We start from the raw sequence: 16,769 nt of genomic DNA, 5'->3' as shown, positions 1-16,769 counted from the left end.
GGCATGAGTTCTAGCACTGTTGGTTGTGAATTCAATGTTAATGAATCAACAATATGCATGAAATAAAGGTGTCTTTAAACAGAAGCACATAAAACAAAGCTCTGTATTGATCAGCTGATAACCTCGTGACCAGAGGCTCCCAGGAGCCTGACCCAGGATTTGCCCTAGGGGCAATGGTTCAGTATTTGCCAACTCAGGGATCACAATAACGTCACAGAAGGCAAATAACAAGAATTGACTCTGCGCTAGAGGAAGAGACGTCAGCTCTTCACTGGATGCACTGGGTTTTCTCTGATTGCTCCCTGACCCCAGGCCCATTTTCTCTCCTGCTTTGCATCCTCAGAGGCTGACTGTAGATTGTATCACCTGGGCTCCTGTGTCCTCTGCCTTCCAGGTGAGGTCAGTGAATGGCAGGTATCAGCAGGAGATCGGAGGTGCCACCACCCATGAAATGACCGTGTCCTCTACAGCTGTAGTTCCTGTTGCATTTTTTGGCCACTGCTCCAGCTCTCACCGGGTCCCTTCATACCCAGGGTGCCGAGAGTGGTAACTGCTTCTTTGTGTTTTTTTTAAGATTTCTTTTTACATATTTCTCCCCACCCCCAGTTGTCTGCTCTCTGTGTCCATTCGCTGTGTGTTCTGTGTCCGCTTGCATTCTTGTCATTGGCATCGGGAATCTGTGTCTCTTTGTTGTTGCATCATCTTGCTGTGTCAGCTCTCCGTGTGGGTGGCGCCGTTCCTGGGCAGGCTGCACTTTCTTTGGCGCTGGGCAGCTCTCCTTACGGGACATACTCCTTGCGCATGGGGCTCCCTACGTGGGGGACACCCCTGCGTGGCAGGGCACTCCTTGCGCGCACCAGCACTGCACATGGGCCAGCTCACCACACGGTCCAGGAGGCCCTGCGTTTGAACCCTGGACCTTCCATATGGTAGGCAGACGCCCTATCAGTTGAGCCACATCTGCTTCCCAGGAACTGCTTCTTGATTGCTGTGGATGTGTGGTGTGCAAGCCAGGTCCCCCCAGCTGCTGGGAGGGTGGTAGGCCCCTGCCCTCAGGGGTTAGCCTCTCTGGGAGTTGGTTTTGCCCCGAGAGAGGTACCTTGTCCATGACCACGTCCCCTTCCATGGCTCACGGCCAACTATTTGTCCATGTGGAGTGGAAAGCCTGAACCCCTTACCCAAACTCAGGAGGCCTCTGAAGGGCCAACCCAGCTCAGAGCTCCCCGTGGACGTGACCGAGGCCACCACTGTGACTGCACTGCAGCTCAGCGTCCCCTCTGCCCCATCCTGCGCTCCTCCTGCCCTCCCGCAGGCCTGGGTCCTGCACATCCCCGTACTACGGGCCTAGAGCTCCAGTTATCATCACCGCTCTCTTAAATGAAGAAAGGAGACTCAGAGGCAGGAAAGTGACTGAGTCACACCATTTGTGCAGGACAGAGCCAGGCTTGACTTCCCATCTGTCTGATTCCAAAATCCATGTTGTAACAGCACTTGCTTGATTGAAAAGAAAACGTGCTCTCATTAGCCTGCCAACTGGGGGATAGAGTTCTAAATATGTGAGGTGAAATTCATTTCTAAATGCAGTCATAGGAAAATAATTTTTAATCTTCTTTTCAATACATTAGAAAAATGTGACATGAGTGGAGGAAATGGGAAGGAATAAAATGTCAACAAAAGATCTACACAGAGAGCTGGAAAGATTGAGTTACTGGGAAAGTTCAGCAAGGGAGAAATAAAAAATCCTGGGGGAAATGCCCAATCACTGAGCTCACCATTTACACTTCCCAGATACGGATTTTCCCAGATATCAAAACCCCAACCTCCGCCCTGGGAAACTTAAGCATAAGCTCTACTTTCAAGTTAAATTAGCCTTCCAGGAAAGATGGAAGTTTATGAAACCTTCTCCCTCCCTACCCCGACCTTATAAAATAAACTTCCACCGAAAAACAACAACAGGAAAATAAAATACCACATACACAAAGATCAACCTCACACCATAAATCTGGAGACAACCTGCCTGAAGAGTCCAGGACTCTGTGTCTGGCCCCCGATTCCCTTCCCTCGGCCCCACGCATACTTGAGAGCCTTCCACTGGGACCCAGGGAGGTGGGCCTGCATCTGCCAGGACTGGGAAGACCACCTTGGGGAAGAGACCCCCATCAGGTGGGGATGTCCCTCTCTCACACCAGGGACAAGTCAACGAGCCAGGACCCACCGTTTAGCTTTCTTTGGTGAGAAGGACTGCTGGAAGAGATCAAGAGAGCTCCTTGGGTCCAGCCATAAACAGGGATCAACCAGCGGAAAAGAGAAGAGAGAAAGAAAGCAAGGCCAGAAGTTCTGGGTGGCCCAGGAAAAATAGCACACCAAGCACCTTGTTTTAAAGGACTACCACGGATGATCCATACCTGGGAGGAGAGCCACAGGACACCCCTGTCTCTTCCTCTTTGGGCTGGAAAGGAAGCGGGAGGAGCAGGTGAAGCACAGACAAATCCCCAGGGCTGGTTATCTCTCAGAAAGAAAGGCCTTGGTTCTGACCCTGAAATGGGTGCATAATTTGAACAACCTAAACCCAGTTTGGAATACGATTGGGCTTAGGCAGAGGGGAGTCCCGAATGGGTTATCAGCAAAGTGACTATATTAGATTTTTATTGCAGCAAACTTAGTGGCTTAAAACAACATGAATTTATTATTTCACGGTTTTCTTGGGTGAAGCTTCTGGGCATGGTGTGACTGGGTTTTCGGCTCAGTGTCTTTCACAGCTGAAATCCAGGTGTCAGCCAGGGCCGAGGTGCCCCCTAAGGCTCGGGGTCCTCTTCCAAGTTCATCCAGGCAGAACTGAGCTCTTGGTGGTGGTAGGACGGAGGTCCCCGTTTGCTCGCTGGCTGTCATCCGGAGGCCATTCTTAGTGCCTGGTGGCCGCCTGCCACTCCACAACGTGGCAGTTTCCTCCTTGAGGCCCAGCAAGGAGATCTCTCTGCTGCTCTGGATCTCTGACTTCCTCCATCTCTGAGCTCTAGACCCAGATGTAAAGGGCTCATGTGATAAGGTCAGGCCAATCCTGATCATTTCCCTTTCGAGTAACTCAAAAATGAACTGATTGGTAAGCTCAATCACGACTGCCATATTCCTTTACCAGGTAATGTAACATAACCACAGGAGTGAAATGCCATCATTTGCAGAGGCTCTGTCCACACCCAAGGGGGGAGGTGGGGTTTTAGTCAGCTGGGTAAAATACCAGAAATGAGTCGGCTTTTACAATAGGGATTTATTAACTTACAAGCTTACAGTTCTGAGGCCATAAAAATATCCAAATAAGTCATCATCAGGCGATGCTTTCTCCCTGAAGACCAGCTGCCATTGACCCTAGATTCCTCTGTCACATGGCAAGGCACATGGCAGCATCTGCCAGATTTCCCCCTCTCCTGGGTTTCACTGTTTTCAGCTTCTGGCTTCTGCGGCTTTCTCTTTTTCTCATCTGTTTTTTTTTTTTTTAAAGATTTATTTATTTATTTCTCTCCCCTTCCCCCCCACACCCTGGGGGTCTGTTCTCTGTGTCTATTTGCTGCGTCTTCTTTGTCCACTTCTGTTGTTGTCAGTGGCACGGGAATCTGTGTCTCTTTTTCTTGCGTCTTCTTGCTCTGTCAGTTTTCTGTGTGTGCGGCGCCATTCCTGGGCAGGCTGCACTTTCTTTCGCGCTGGGCAGCTCTCCTTATGAGTGCACTCCTTGTGCGTGGGGCTCCCCTACACGGGGGACACCCCTGCGTGGCATGGCACATCTTGCACGCATCAGCACTGCGCGTGGGCCAGCTCCACACGGGTCAAGGAGGCCCGGGGTTTGAACCGCGGACCTCCCATGTGGTAGACGGACGCCCTAACCACTGGGCCAAGTCCATTTCCCTCTTTTTCTCATCTGAATTTCATTCTTTTATAAAGGACTCCAGTAAGAGGATTAAGATCCACCCTGGGCCACACCTTACTGAAGTAACCTAATCAGAAAGTCCCACCTACCATAGGTTCACACCACAAAATGGGTTAACTCTAAGAATGTACTTTTCTGGGGTCCATAGAGCCTTAAATCAACACAGGTACATCATTATAAGACACATTCACCAGGGGCGAACTCTTTGGGGCCCTCTTAGACTCTTGCCTACCACGGTGATGATAAAAAGGAGGGAAACCAATGCATCAGTTTTGACTAGCCACATTCAACACTCTCGTTTCCTGTCCTCAGAAACAGCCACAGGTGAAAACAGGGCCACAAACAGATACTTGTACACCAATGTTCACAATCACCAAAAGCTGGAAACAACCCAAATGTCCATCAACAAGTGAACGCATAAATAAAATGTGGCCCATACCCACAATGGAATAGCATTCAGCCATAAGAAAGAATGAAGTTGTGGGACACGCTACAACATGGTGGAACCTTGAAAACACTATGCTCAGTGAAATAAGCAAGACACATGAGGACCAAGATTGCATGATATCATTCATAAGAGCACATTTGCAGAGACTGAAAATGGATTATGGGTTACCAGGGAGGAGAAAGAGTCAGGGGGAGGAGGAGTGTTTATGAAAACTTTGAAAATTTAAAAAAGAAATAGTCATGGGAAATAAATCCAACTGTAGACAAATTAGAATGTATATGTGTAGCAGTTTGATATTATTGATGAATTCCAAAAAGAAATATTGGATTATGTTTGTAAACTGATCTTTTCCTCTGGGTGTATTAGATTACATAGGATTCAGAGGTTTACTTGATTAAGTAATTATGTAAACCTCTTATGCCAGTAGAGCACTGAGTTCCCACCCCTTGGTGGGTGGGGACTTGCAGATAAAAAGCATGGCAAAGGACAGAGTTGACGGCTTTTAACATTGGAGTTTTGATGTTGGAGTTTGATGCTGAAGCTGGAGCCCCAGGGAGAGAGACAAAACCCTTCATCTGATAGTCTACAGCTGACCTTGTGGAGGAAACAGAGGAGCTGAGCCCAGAGGAACCCAGGAAGCCTGAACCATCACAGATATCAGCAGTCGTCTTGCTCCAACATGTGGAAATAGACTTTGGTGAGGGAAGTTACTTATGCTTTATGGCCTGGTAACTGTGAGCTCCTACCCCAAACAAATACCCTTTATAAAAAACCAACCAATTTCTGGTATTTTGCATCAGCACCCCTTTGGCTGACTAATACGTGCATTGTGTGAAAATAGGATTATATCATGCCTACTGTATTATAACTGACTTTTTCAGCAAAACAGCACATAACAAACATTTTCCATGACAATTGTACTTATGCTTCTACAACATGATTTTCAATTGTTGCACAGAGTGCATGCATTTTAACTTATTTATCCCATCTCCCCTACTGTTGCAGTATTTATATTCAGGGATTAACAGTCTGTGTGCTCATCCCTGATTAATTTCTTACCACAGATTCCTAGAATTTAAATTGCTTTACTAAAAGCTAGGAACGTTTTTTATCATATGGTTTCGATATATAACATTGAGCCCCCTTCCAGCGACTTAGGAGAGGGCCCACTGCCCTGGACCCCGACAACAAAGGTCACGGCCAGCACCACCAATACTTTTTTTATCATGGATGTCAATGTTATAGTTTCTTCTGAGGTGGGTTCTTTCTCCATGCCTCTGTACAGTGTGGACATTTTCCCTTGAGACTCACATTTTTGGGGGCAGGTAACAGTTCTCCTCTTGCAGGCACACTGAGCTGGGGTGTACAGTTTCTTTTGAATCACAGGTAGCAGCCTAAGTGTGCTAAGCCTTGACAGTCATTCCCTAGAAGGGTTCAAAATCTATTGAAACGTCATTGATCTGTTCTGCTTTAGAGTTTTTAAACTTTTTATGGTGATCACATATATACAACTCAAAATTTTCCATGAGAACCTCTTTCAGCTGTACAATTCAGTGGTGGTAAATATAAGTACAATATCGTGCTACCATCTCTACCCACGCATTTAATCTTTGAAGAACTAAGTCCTTTTTATTCCTTTTAAAAAATTCATTTCCTTTATTTTTCTAAAGACTTAATTAATTAATTTTTTCCTCCTTAACCCCCCCTTCCCCCACCCCCATTGCTTTGTGCTCTCTATCTAACTCTGTGTCCATTTGTCTTCTTTTTAGGAGGCATTGGGAACTGAACCTGGGACCTCCCATGTGGGAAGGGGGTGCCCGATCACTTGAGCCACCTCCAATCCCTGCTTGTTGTGTCTTTCACTGTGTTTCCTCATTGTGTTTCCTGGTTGCATTGTAATCTTGTTGCATCGTCACCTTGCTGCGTCATCATCTTGTTGTGTCATCATCTTGCCGTGTTAGCTTGCCACGCCAGCTCTTTGCATCAGTTCTGTCTTGCTCATCTTCTTTAGGAGGCCCTGGGAATGGAACCTGGGACCTTCCGTGTGGTAGGTGGGCACCCAACTGCTTGAGTCACATCCACTTTCCTCATTTCCTTTAAAGACGATGCATTGGCGATCTAGATGTGTTGATAGCACCCTTTTAAATGATCTTGAAATACTTGCTTCTTCGGCGTGCTTTCGAAAGCCCTGAAGGAAAGAGCTGGCAGCTTTCTCGCTGATTCACAACTGTCTTCTTTATGCCTCCTGCTAGAAGCCTGGAGTGTACAGAACACACCTTCGTCTCCTCTGGAATCTGGAGCTGTTTCTGACAACAGCTAGTGTCATCTCCCTGCAGACATGCCAGCTTCAATCCCAGCTCAGCCTTGGGGGTAAGTTCTCCTGGTGGTAAGCACACGCTTCCCTCAGTGCCCTCTACAAAGGGGTTACATTGCTCCCGGGACTAACAGGACCCCTCCAGGAGAGGGTGAGTGCTTCCCACGTGACCAAGCAGAGCGGGCACCTCCCACACCCTGTATGGGCCTGCAGTGGCCTTTGCCACGGGCCCTCTTCTGATGGTTTATTAGAGGGTGGCTGGGGTGAGGGGGTGCTTCCTGCAATTAACTAACTTAGGCCCAGCCTGACCTTTCTTGAGGCCATCCCAGCCCTGGGCATCTAACTTTTCTACTTTTTTGTTTTCCAATATGTCTCCACCTCCCACCAAGAGAAATCACTCTTGTCCTCAGCAGGTGTGTATGTGTGTGTGCTCCCCATTATTATTGAGAAGGCATAAGAAGGTTAAAACCCAGCGGACACGATGGAGAACACCTCTCAGCAGCAGGTGCCAAATCCTATTGGTAAAGAACTGGAGGGTTGTTTGTGTGGGCAGCGGGGGCAGGTAAATAAGTTTGGTCAAGCTGCCTGGGGTCGGGGGGGCATGCACAAGCAAATACAGAGGGTGCGAAGGGCTTTCTCGGGGGAGCAGGCTGTAGGACTTGGTTTTGCTGGGTGTCATGCCCTTTGGTTCCCTCTGCTCAAGCTGGCCAGCGCCGCTTCGCCTGCTGGAACACGAAGATCCTCCCTGGGAGCCACCGAGGGCTGTAAGCCCACGAGCAGCCCGAGGACAGCCCGGCTAGCTTAGGCCTCCCAGCCACGTGGGAACTCCGTCTGGGGGCCACCGGCACGCACCTCTCCCTCCAGAAACGCACCGATTACGTCTTCATTCGGTTTTCCCTAGTCAAGCGAGCCCTTCTCCAGGACCCAGCAAGGGCTCCTTTCCATTTCCGAGTCCTCTCTAGGCTTCCTATCGCTCTGTTAGCCAGTGAGTCTTGAGCAGGGATGATTCCACAGAAAACACAGCGTTCGAAGCCAGGCGCAGAAGGCTCTCTATCGTCACGGCCACACGCTGTTTTCCACACACAGGGCGGCGTCGGGTATGGTGGCAGCTCGTAAAGGAGGGGACGCACAAGTCCTCGGTTTCCTCAAAAGCCCGCGCTGTGGCCCACTGCTCCGCCCTCAGCCCCAGATGCTGAGATTCACCACACGCCTCCCCAACCTGGCTGGGGTTGCCTAGAGAGCCCCTGCACCAACCTGGCTCCAGGCCCTTCCCTGCACAGGGGTGCCCGCCTCCCCCACAGCCTGGCTCAGGTCACTCCCTGAGGAGACCCTTACCACTGCCCCAGGTTTTCAAACCCCGTCTGCCAAGAGGGTCCAAGGACTGCTCCCCAACGTCCAGCAGTGAGCAGGGCTCATCCACCTGAGTCTGCAGAACACCAGATGGCCATTTGTTGACATGTAAAGCTTTAAGGGGACTCACTCCCAGTCCTACCGACAAAGCTGGTCCTAAAATAAGACAGCATACAGATTCCTCAACATCCAGAAAATGCTGACAGCTTTGTTTTCAACCCAGCAGGAGTAAAAAGAAGCTGACAACTTATTTTTGCAGGTTAGGCTCATTCAAGTCTATTTTTAGAGTTTTTCTTAAATATGTGCCCCAGAATAGCATTCCACTTGAAAATCACCATCTGTTCTTAGCCATGAACTCAATCTCCCCAGGGTTCCGGGTGTCCATTCCCGCCAATCCCAAGGCAACATTCCCCGAGGACAAGAACAGAAGGGACATTTTTGTGACTCTATAAATGGTGTTTATGGAATGCACTAAAACGGTCGCAGGCAGCCCGCACTTTAAGGACCACTAAAAAACTATTAATATATTTATAGGTTGAGAGCCACAATAAAGATGTCCTTGGCTATTTAATCCCTTGTAGTTAAATGGCTTTCTTATAACAAGGCACCCCGATCTTATCTCGGTCAAGATAAAAATTAACCTGTAGAAAAAGCAAGCCAGCTCAGCATCCTGTGAAAGTCCCCTTCCCTGGGCTGAGGCCCGGCGCTCCCTCTCCAGCCGCGCTCTTTCTGGAAGCCGGCAGAGCGCCCCACCCGTGGAGTGACTCATGCTTTTCCATGGAACTGCGATTAGTGCACGAAGCACAACCTGAGAACGCGAGTGTGACATATGAGAAAGCCGGCCGCGCGGCACGTCTTAGGATCGGCGTCCGCGCGTAGGTTTGCGTCGCGGGCGCGCTGGGGCCGGCGCAGGGCGGTGCTGACCCGGCCTATTTTTAGCCTCGGCTAAACTGGGAGCGCTCCGCCCTCGGCGTAACCCAGATCTTAACTGGCCCTTTCTCCTCCAGGTCAATGGTTTTTGCAAGGGACGCCTGCAGATTCGGGTGCTGGGGACAGGCATTTCAAGTTTTACAACCCGGATCATAAACGCGTTCCCAGGGCACCCCCACCCCCACCCCCCGGGGCAGGTACAGCCCCGGGGCCTTCCCCTGGCAGCCCTGGCCCTGCGCCCGCCGGGGGAGCAGGGGGCGCTGCGGGAGGGCGGGGGCGCGCGGGCCTGGGGGCGCTGCGGGCGGGCGGGGGCGCGCAGGGGGGCGCTGCGGGCGGGCGGGCCTGGGGCGCGCGGGGAGGCGTCCTCGCCTCTCCTGTATTTTTGGCTCCGCTGAACGGTTTTCAAAGTAATTACCAAAAGGAAATACACGCAGACTCAAACACTCAAAATACCAAAAAAAAAAAACAACACAGTCCTTGGGAGAGGCAGGGCTGAACACGGCACCTGAAGTGAATTCGCGGCCCGGGGCTCTAACCCGCGGCGCGGTTCCTGTGAAGCTCGCGCACAGGCGCGGCCCCTGACCCGCGCCCTTCCGGGAAGCGCGCCCCGCGCGTCGCCAGCGCCGCCGAGGCCGCCCGCACGAGGCCCCGGGGCAGGCCGCCGCGGCTCCCGCGCGGGCCCGCGGCTCTGCGGTGTCGCCAGGACGGGATGCGGCCCGGCCCCCACGCACGGTGGCCGCCCGCGCGTCCCGTCAGCGCGGCGGGGCCTGGCCGGGAGCGAGGGCGGCGCCGGCGGGGGGCCGGGGACGCCGGGGTTCACCGCGGCCAGGCCCTGCTCCCCCGACAGCCCGCCCGGCAGCAGCTGTGGGCGCGGAGCAGGCCCCACGACCAAGAACACGGGGCTGTCTACCGCCCAGTAGAAAAACGAGAGCGCAGCAGCGCCCCGGTAGACGGGGCATGGGAGGGGGGCTGTGGGCTCCCGGGCCCCCTCCTCTCACCGTTACCACTGTCCCCCAGAAGCAGGCATGGCAGTGCTGCAGCTTACCAACGCTACCTAGCCGCAAAAGGCCCATCAGACAGCCAAGTGTGGCATCGTGCGCACTGTTCAGAGGAAAGCAAGCTAGTGTTCTTTAGAAGTTTTATTTAGGAAACAGGATGTTTCATTTAAGAAAAGTGCACTGGTGTTGCCTGGTCGTCTTGCCTCAGAAAATTGGGCAACTGTGTAACTGCTACACATTAAACAAAAAAACGGGGGTTCCCATTTCTCTGAGCGTGAAGAATCTCTTTAACATCAAAAATATTTTGAGGAACCCTACACGAGGGTCACTGGACATTTATCACCCCTGAGGGGAAAAAAAGAAGATAAATCACAAACATGAATTAAGTTGTGACCAAGTGAACCAGTATTTTGTGAAGCATGAGCAATCTTAGGACATCTGGAAGTACTGGAGCATTTATTCAGTTGGTGGGGCGGTGAATTTGAAGAACCTGGTAATACTGAGTGGTTTCCTGGGGGGCGGGGGGGGGGGGTCCACGAGGCACGTGTCGGGGTGCTAACCCCACTGACTGCAAAAGTGAACGAGAGATATGGGAACGATAGGGCAGAGCGGCAAAATTGGTGATCTAGGAGGGTAAGGGGAGGTTGGGGTTTTCTATGTGGGATCTGTATTATTTTTCTGTTATGTAGGTTTGAAAGAATTTCAAAATAAAAAGTTTAAAATTAAAAAAAAATACATTAGTAACATTAGAGATATAAGGACATGGTCAGTAACAGCGCAGACGGCCATCTGGTGGGATCTAAGACCTCAGGTGGACTGGCCAATCCGTACGCCCACTTGCAGCCCCAGGGAGGGCTGCGGATTTACAGCACTCAGCCCCTGCTGCATGACCAAGTCCTTCCCCAAAGTACTTCCAGACCGGGCAGAGGCCTGAGCACCCTCCTCTCCAGGGGGGAGGCTGGGGAGAGGCAAGCCTGCAAGCTCCCAGGGGCCCCGGCAGGGAGGAGGGAGGACGGAGAAGCAGCTGACACCAGGGTGCCCTGACGTCACCAAGCCGGTGGATCCCCCTTTTGGGCCGGGTTCAGGGCAGGTTGGGTTTTTGTCACTTGCCGCCAAGAGCCGCCCCCCCCTTCCCAGTGCCCTTCTCCTGGCCCGCCGTCCACCTGATGACCCACGTGCCTGACAGAGCAGGGAGTCCCTTACCTGCCCTGGCTGATGGGGTTCCTGCTGATGAGGGGTCACGTTGCGGAGCAGTTAGCAACGCCTCCTCTCCCAAGGCCTCTAACTCCTGCTGTACCGTGACAGATGGATGGCTTGATGCATCTTTAGAGAGCCGAGCAGAATCCCAAAGCACAGCGATAAAAGGCAGAGGCCGGTGGTGGAATGTAGATGGAGAGAGAGTAATTTGACAAGAACCCTGTTGGCCACTATTAGACAACAGACAGCCCCCAGCCCCTCCATTAACTCTGGGGGGCGGGGGGGTGCCGACTGTGGTTCTAAGGCACCGTAATGCCGGAGAATCTCCCTTCCTTCCCAGCCCACGACCGCCGCCAGCACCCCACACAAAGGCACCAACAAAAAGACCCCGGGGATTCTCTCCACGGTCCCTTCATGGGAAAGTCCTACCAGCAGGAAGCCAGAGTCGCTACAAGGGCCAAGGAGCTCCAGTCAACAAATGGATGGAGAGCAGCCAGCCTTGCCATGTCACTGCCCATTCCTTGGTTGCTGTTGGTCTAGGGGCTTCAGAAGGCTTCCTTCCTTGAATATGGGGCTCCCGAGGCAGCCACCCTACTTTAGCCGTGGCTCCCTGGGTGCAGAGGACAGGCAGCGTCCCCGGGAGGCGCGCACCCAGCCCCGGGGAGAGCTGCACCCAAGCCGGCCGTTGTGGCACACCCCTGGGTTTCCTACTGAAGAGGCCTCACTGCATTTGTGGGCGGAGACGGAGGGAACGCTCTAGGCCCAGCGGGAGACACCTTGGGAAGAGGATGGCTGGCTGGGCCGTGAGCCGGGCTGCGGTGGCTGCCGATTTGCTCGGCTCCCAACACCCCTCCCTTCCCTTGGAGAGGCCGGTCCTCCAGGCATCTGACCGCATCCCCTGCACCCAGGGGGAGTTTACGGGGGCCGGAAGGGCTGGGATCCAAGCTAAGCCAATTCAGAGGCCTGGCTTGGGCTTCTTTTGCCTTGTAACTAAGAAAAAGACTACTCCTTCCCCTCTGGTGGCGGGATGTGAGCCAGGGAGCTGCCACCAACTGAAGCCAACTAAGGACCAGAATTGGGGACGGAGTCTTGCCCTGGAGAACACCCGGCCAGGAAGGGAGCCGGCGCCTGCGGCCGCAAGACCCCGGCTCTGGCTGGGCCTGAGGACGCTGCCCCCGTTCGCCTGCAGTTTGGGGCTGAGTCGACAACGTTCTCTCTTGTCAAAGCTCCTTGGGCTACTCGGGCCAGGAAGAGCCCTAACATACCAGGCCTCCATGTGTCAAGTGCCGCCTGCCCTCAATGCCAAGATTCCAAATCTGTAATGAGATGCAGCAGCTTGGTTTACCTCCTGAGTGGTATGGAATCACGAATCCTCACGGTAGCTTTTCCGGCACGGGGGAGGGCAGGAGAGGGTCACTGTAGCCCCAGTTGTGTGCACAACAAGCAGCTAGACATTTGATATTTGCTTCCTAAGACGGACCTCTGTAAACTAGATCTGATGTTTTCCAAAAACTAGGACATATAAGGTCAAATTAAAATCAGAAGAGGCTGTCCACACACGAACCAGTCTCCTCTGAAATGCCCACTCCCAAGAATAAAACAAATGCCCAGCAGTGTTTCACCGTGGCTTGAAAATAGTTGTTAATCGTGCACACATTAAGAAGCCGACCCATTTATTTCTGAAGCGTCTTATTTTGAAGCTCTGTTTTGAGCCATATTTGTGTAATGAGAGTTATGTCACAAAGTTAATCATTTCCAGCATGCTTGTGTTCGGGTAATGAAAACCTCCGTGTGCAGGCAGCCACTAATCAGGGAGGGCTCCGTTGCGTAATACGTTCTGCAGCATGAGTTGTGGGATTAGAGTACAAGGTTGCTTATTGCAGGCCAGTGTTTGTGCCTCATGCTGACCTTTTCTGAAACAGAACTGGAACCGTGTGATGTGTGCTTCTTGCCAACAATTAAGTTGGATGATAGGAAAATTAGAAAATTAGAAATTTTCAGTTCTTCTGGAGTGCTGAGATGAAGATGCTTTGAAGTCCCTGGATTCTGGCACAGCCTTGTGGCTCGCTTGGCTCTATCACTCTTGATCATTATAAGAACACGCCATTAAAATTGAAAGCAAATATTTTGCTCAAGTGGTTCCTGGCATTTGTGTTAGAAACAATAGACACAGCTCCACAGTAAGGTTAGTTTATACATAAGAAAAGCAAAAGGTCAAAGACACTGGGAGCCAAAGGCCTCCGCGTAATGCGTCCAGTCTCCATCCATCATGTTTGATGTTCTTGAGCAATGTTAACGAGAAGCCATTACTTAATCTTGCCAGTATTATCCACAAAGAACACTTGCGAAAGACTTAAGACAAATATGCTGCAATTATGACATGAATAAAAAGCTTGTGTAGCATAAAGTGTTTTTGTAACTCAACACAAACCCTAGTGGAGCAGACTGGTAATTAGCCATGATAACAATGGGCACTGTGTTTGAGAAGCTTCCATGAACAGTTCTGCAGCGTCAGTGCCGCTGGTGGGGTGACTGGATGCCAACCGCAGGCTCACGTGGAACTTCTACCCCCAGAGTAACCTCAGTGTGTGTGTGTATGGGGGGGGGGGAGCGTGGGGATAGGGAAGAGTTGATCATGACTTTTCTTCAACCACAACTTAACCTAAAGTTTTTTCTCTAGCCTAACATTCTAACCGACTAGAAGATATTATATCTTGGAAATAAAAAAACATCAAATTTCATCTTGATTGTTTTCTTTTACTTTTCTTTTGGGGCAGGGGGGAAGGACTCTTGGATTCCATCGCTAGCAAACTCTCACTGTCGTTGCCCAGGGTTTGACAAATTCGAATTAATAACAGTTTTGCCACCCTAGGCTAAGTATCCAACAGTGGAACTTGAATTTAACAGCAGGGAAAAAAAGTTTGTACTTCTCCTAAAAGATAAAGGACTTACAATGCTGGGATTTCAAGAACCAATGTTCACATTTTACTACTTGGATGCTGTATTTATGGATTTCTTTGCTTCGGTTTATGACTGTCGTTTAGCCACTGGGATTGAATGAGCACAAACCAAACCAACTTAATAAGTCAGGGTAAGCCTCAGCCAGAGCACAAAGGCCTGTGTCCTGGGCCTGTCATTAGAGGGCACATTTAAAAGAAGTCAATCCTATTGTTTTTTTATTGCAACTAAACATGACATTTGAGAAGCAAGGTATATGAAATCTTTTGGGCAATTAATAATGATAATAATAATAATGTGATATTTCAATAAGCTTGTTTCATGTACCCGAAGTCAGGAAGTTTCTCTGAATATCTTACTGATCAACAACATCCCGTTATACACATGGTTGCTTTAGAGCCACCTGAGCAAATGTCATCAGTGGGAATCGTGCAGTGAGGACCTCCAAAAACCTGTTGTCCCTACAAGCAATGAGAATACTAGCAAAAACGGTTAAAACTGAATTCTCAAAATTAATCAAACACTTGCAATAATCTGAGAAGCATTTATTTGAGAAAAACTGGCTCAATATTGATAAGAACAGTAAGTTTTGTGGCAATTTAGCTTGCTCTATTCCTAGTCATCTCTTCCCAGCTCCATATTTATCTTTAAAAGCCTTGTATTCACATTACAGGGAAACTTAGAAGATAAAGAGACAAGAAAGTCTGGCCTGTACACAGGAAAAGAAGAAGCCCAAAGAAACCCAGAATTTGAACTTACTAAAAAATATCTTAAATCAGTTTATTTTAAAATATAAACTAAGAACTAAAGGGAAATATGAATGATGACTTACCAAATAAGGAATATCAATAAAGAGAAAGAAATAGTGGAAAAAAAAAAAAAAAAAGAACCAAACAAATGCTGGAGTTGAAAATACAATAACTGAAATGAAAACAAAACAAAACACTAGAGGACCTCAACAGCAGACTGAGCAAGTATTGGAAAGACTGCATGAGCTTGAAGACAGACCAGTTGAGATTACCCAGAAAGAAAAAAAAGAATGAAAGAAAATGTGGAGGGCCTCAGAGACCTGTGGGATGTCATCGGTACACTGACATACACAGATGGAAATACCAGAGGTGGAGGAAGAAGAAAGATTATTTGAAAAAAATAGTGGTCCCAAACTTTCCCAATTTGATGAGACATGAATATCCACGTCCAAGAAACTCAGTGACTTCAAAGCAGAATAAAATGCACAGGAACATACACTGAGACACATTATAGTCAAATTGTCAAAAGGCAAAGAATCTTGAAAGCAGCAAGAGAGAAGCAACTCATCATGTACAGGGGATTCTCAATAATGATTAACACAGCTGTTAATCAGAAACCATGGAGGCCATAAGGCAGTGGGATGACATATTCAAAATGCTGAGAGAAAAAGATTATCAAGCAAAAATTCTATATCTAGCAAAATTATCCTTCAAAAATGAAGGAAAAATTAATACATTCTTATATAAACAAAAACTGAGAGAATTTGAAGGGAGACTTGTCCTATAAGAAATGCTAATGGTAGTCCTCCAGGCTGGAATTCAAGGACACTAAAGAGAAACTCAAATCCAGATGAAAAAATAAAGAGTACTGATAAAGACAATAAAAATGTATTTTTTTTTCCTATTGGAATTAAATATAAACTGCACAAAGCAGAAATTATAAAACTGTGTGATAGACTTAAAATATATAAACATGCCATTTGTATGATAATAAAACAAAGGAAAGGGGAGGAAACAAAGCCATATAGGAGCAAAGCTTGTATACTATTGAAATTAAATTGTTATTAATGCAAAATAGATTTTAAAATGTAAGATCATAATTTAATCTCAATGACAACAATTAAGAAAATAATTTAAAAATATATAGTAAACTAAATTACAAAGAATTAAAACGGTACACTTATAAAATATCTATTTTACAAAAGAAGGCATTAATGGAGGAATAGAGGAACAAAACACATATGACATACAGAAAAGGTGCAAAATGGCAGATGTAAATTCTACCTTATCAGTATTTACATTGAATATAAATGTTTAAAAACTCCAATCAAGAGGCAGAGATTGGCAGAACAGGTTAAAAAATAATCTTTATCCAACTACACACTGTCTACAAGAGATACATATTAGAGAGAGTCATATTTTTCAAGAAATAGGCAAAAGCATGAAAAAAATTATCATGCAAAAAAGTAATCAAAAGAGACTTGGAGTAGTAATAACCAATATCAGGTAAAATAGATTTTAAGATTAAAATGGTTACAAGAGACAAATAAGGACATTTTATAATAATAAAATGGTAACAGTGTTAAGCTGTCTAGAAGACATGATGTTTATAAACATATATGCACCTAATAATATAGCCCCAAAATATATGAAGCAAAAAAATGGACAGAATTAAAGGGAGAAATAGGCAATTAATAACAGTTATGCTCATCAATACATCACTTTTGATAATGCCTAGAAAAACTAGACAAAAGATCAATAAGGAAATAAAAGACTAAAACAATACTATAAGCCAACTAGACCTAACAGTATCTATTGCACATGTCATTCAACAACAGAGAATACACATTCTTCCTAAGTGCATACAGGAACTTCTCCAAGACAGATTATATGTTAGGCCTGAGAA

General features: G+C 48.3%; 2 long non-coding RNA genes across 7 annotated transcripts; one reads left to right on the top strand and one right to left on the bottom strand.

Annotated features, from left to right (window-relative positions):
- Positions 1-212: 212 nt before the first annotated feature.
- On the top strand, positions 213-11,723 carry LOC101437917 (uncharacterized). 4 transcript variants are annotated; one of them, XR_011649338.1, is made up of 4 exons: positions 213-399; positions 6,620-6,737; positions 7,095-7,186; positions 7,385-11,723. It is a non-coding gene; the product is annotated as an uncharacterized lncRNA (long non-coding RNA). The 4 variants fall into 4 exon arrangements; XR_011649340.1 differs by having other exon boundaries at positions 7,095-7,202; XR_011649339.1 differs by having other exon boundaries at positions 213-394; positions 7,095-11,723.
- LOC131279396 (uncharacterized) lies at positions 10,090-12,837 on the bottom strand. 3 transcript variants are annotated; one of them, XR_011649336.1, is made up of 3 exons: positions 11,586-12,837; positions 11,163-11,282; positions 10,090-10,304 (listed from the first exon to the last, which is right to left on the bottom strand). It is a non-coding gene; the product is annotated as an uncharacterized lncRNA (long non-coding RNA). The 3 variants fall into 3 exon arrangements; XR_011649337.1 differs by having other exon boundaries at positions 12,422-12,837; XR_011649335.1 differs by having other exon boundaries at positions 12,502-12,837.
- Between the last annotated feature and the right edge of the window lie 3,932 nt (positions 12,838-16,769).

This window comes from Dasypus novemcinctus, chromosome 8, assembly GCF_030445035.2.
Source record: "Dasypus novemcinctus isolate mDasNov1 chromosome 8, mDasNov1.1.hap2, whole genome shotgun sequence".
Lineage (NCBI taxonomy): Eukaryota > Metazoa > Chordata > Mammalia > Cingulata > Dasypodidae > Dasypus > Dasypus novemcinctus.
Note: the sequence above shows the minus strand (reverse complement) of the source record. Positions and strands in the feature narration are given on the sequence as shown.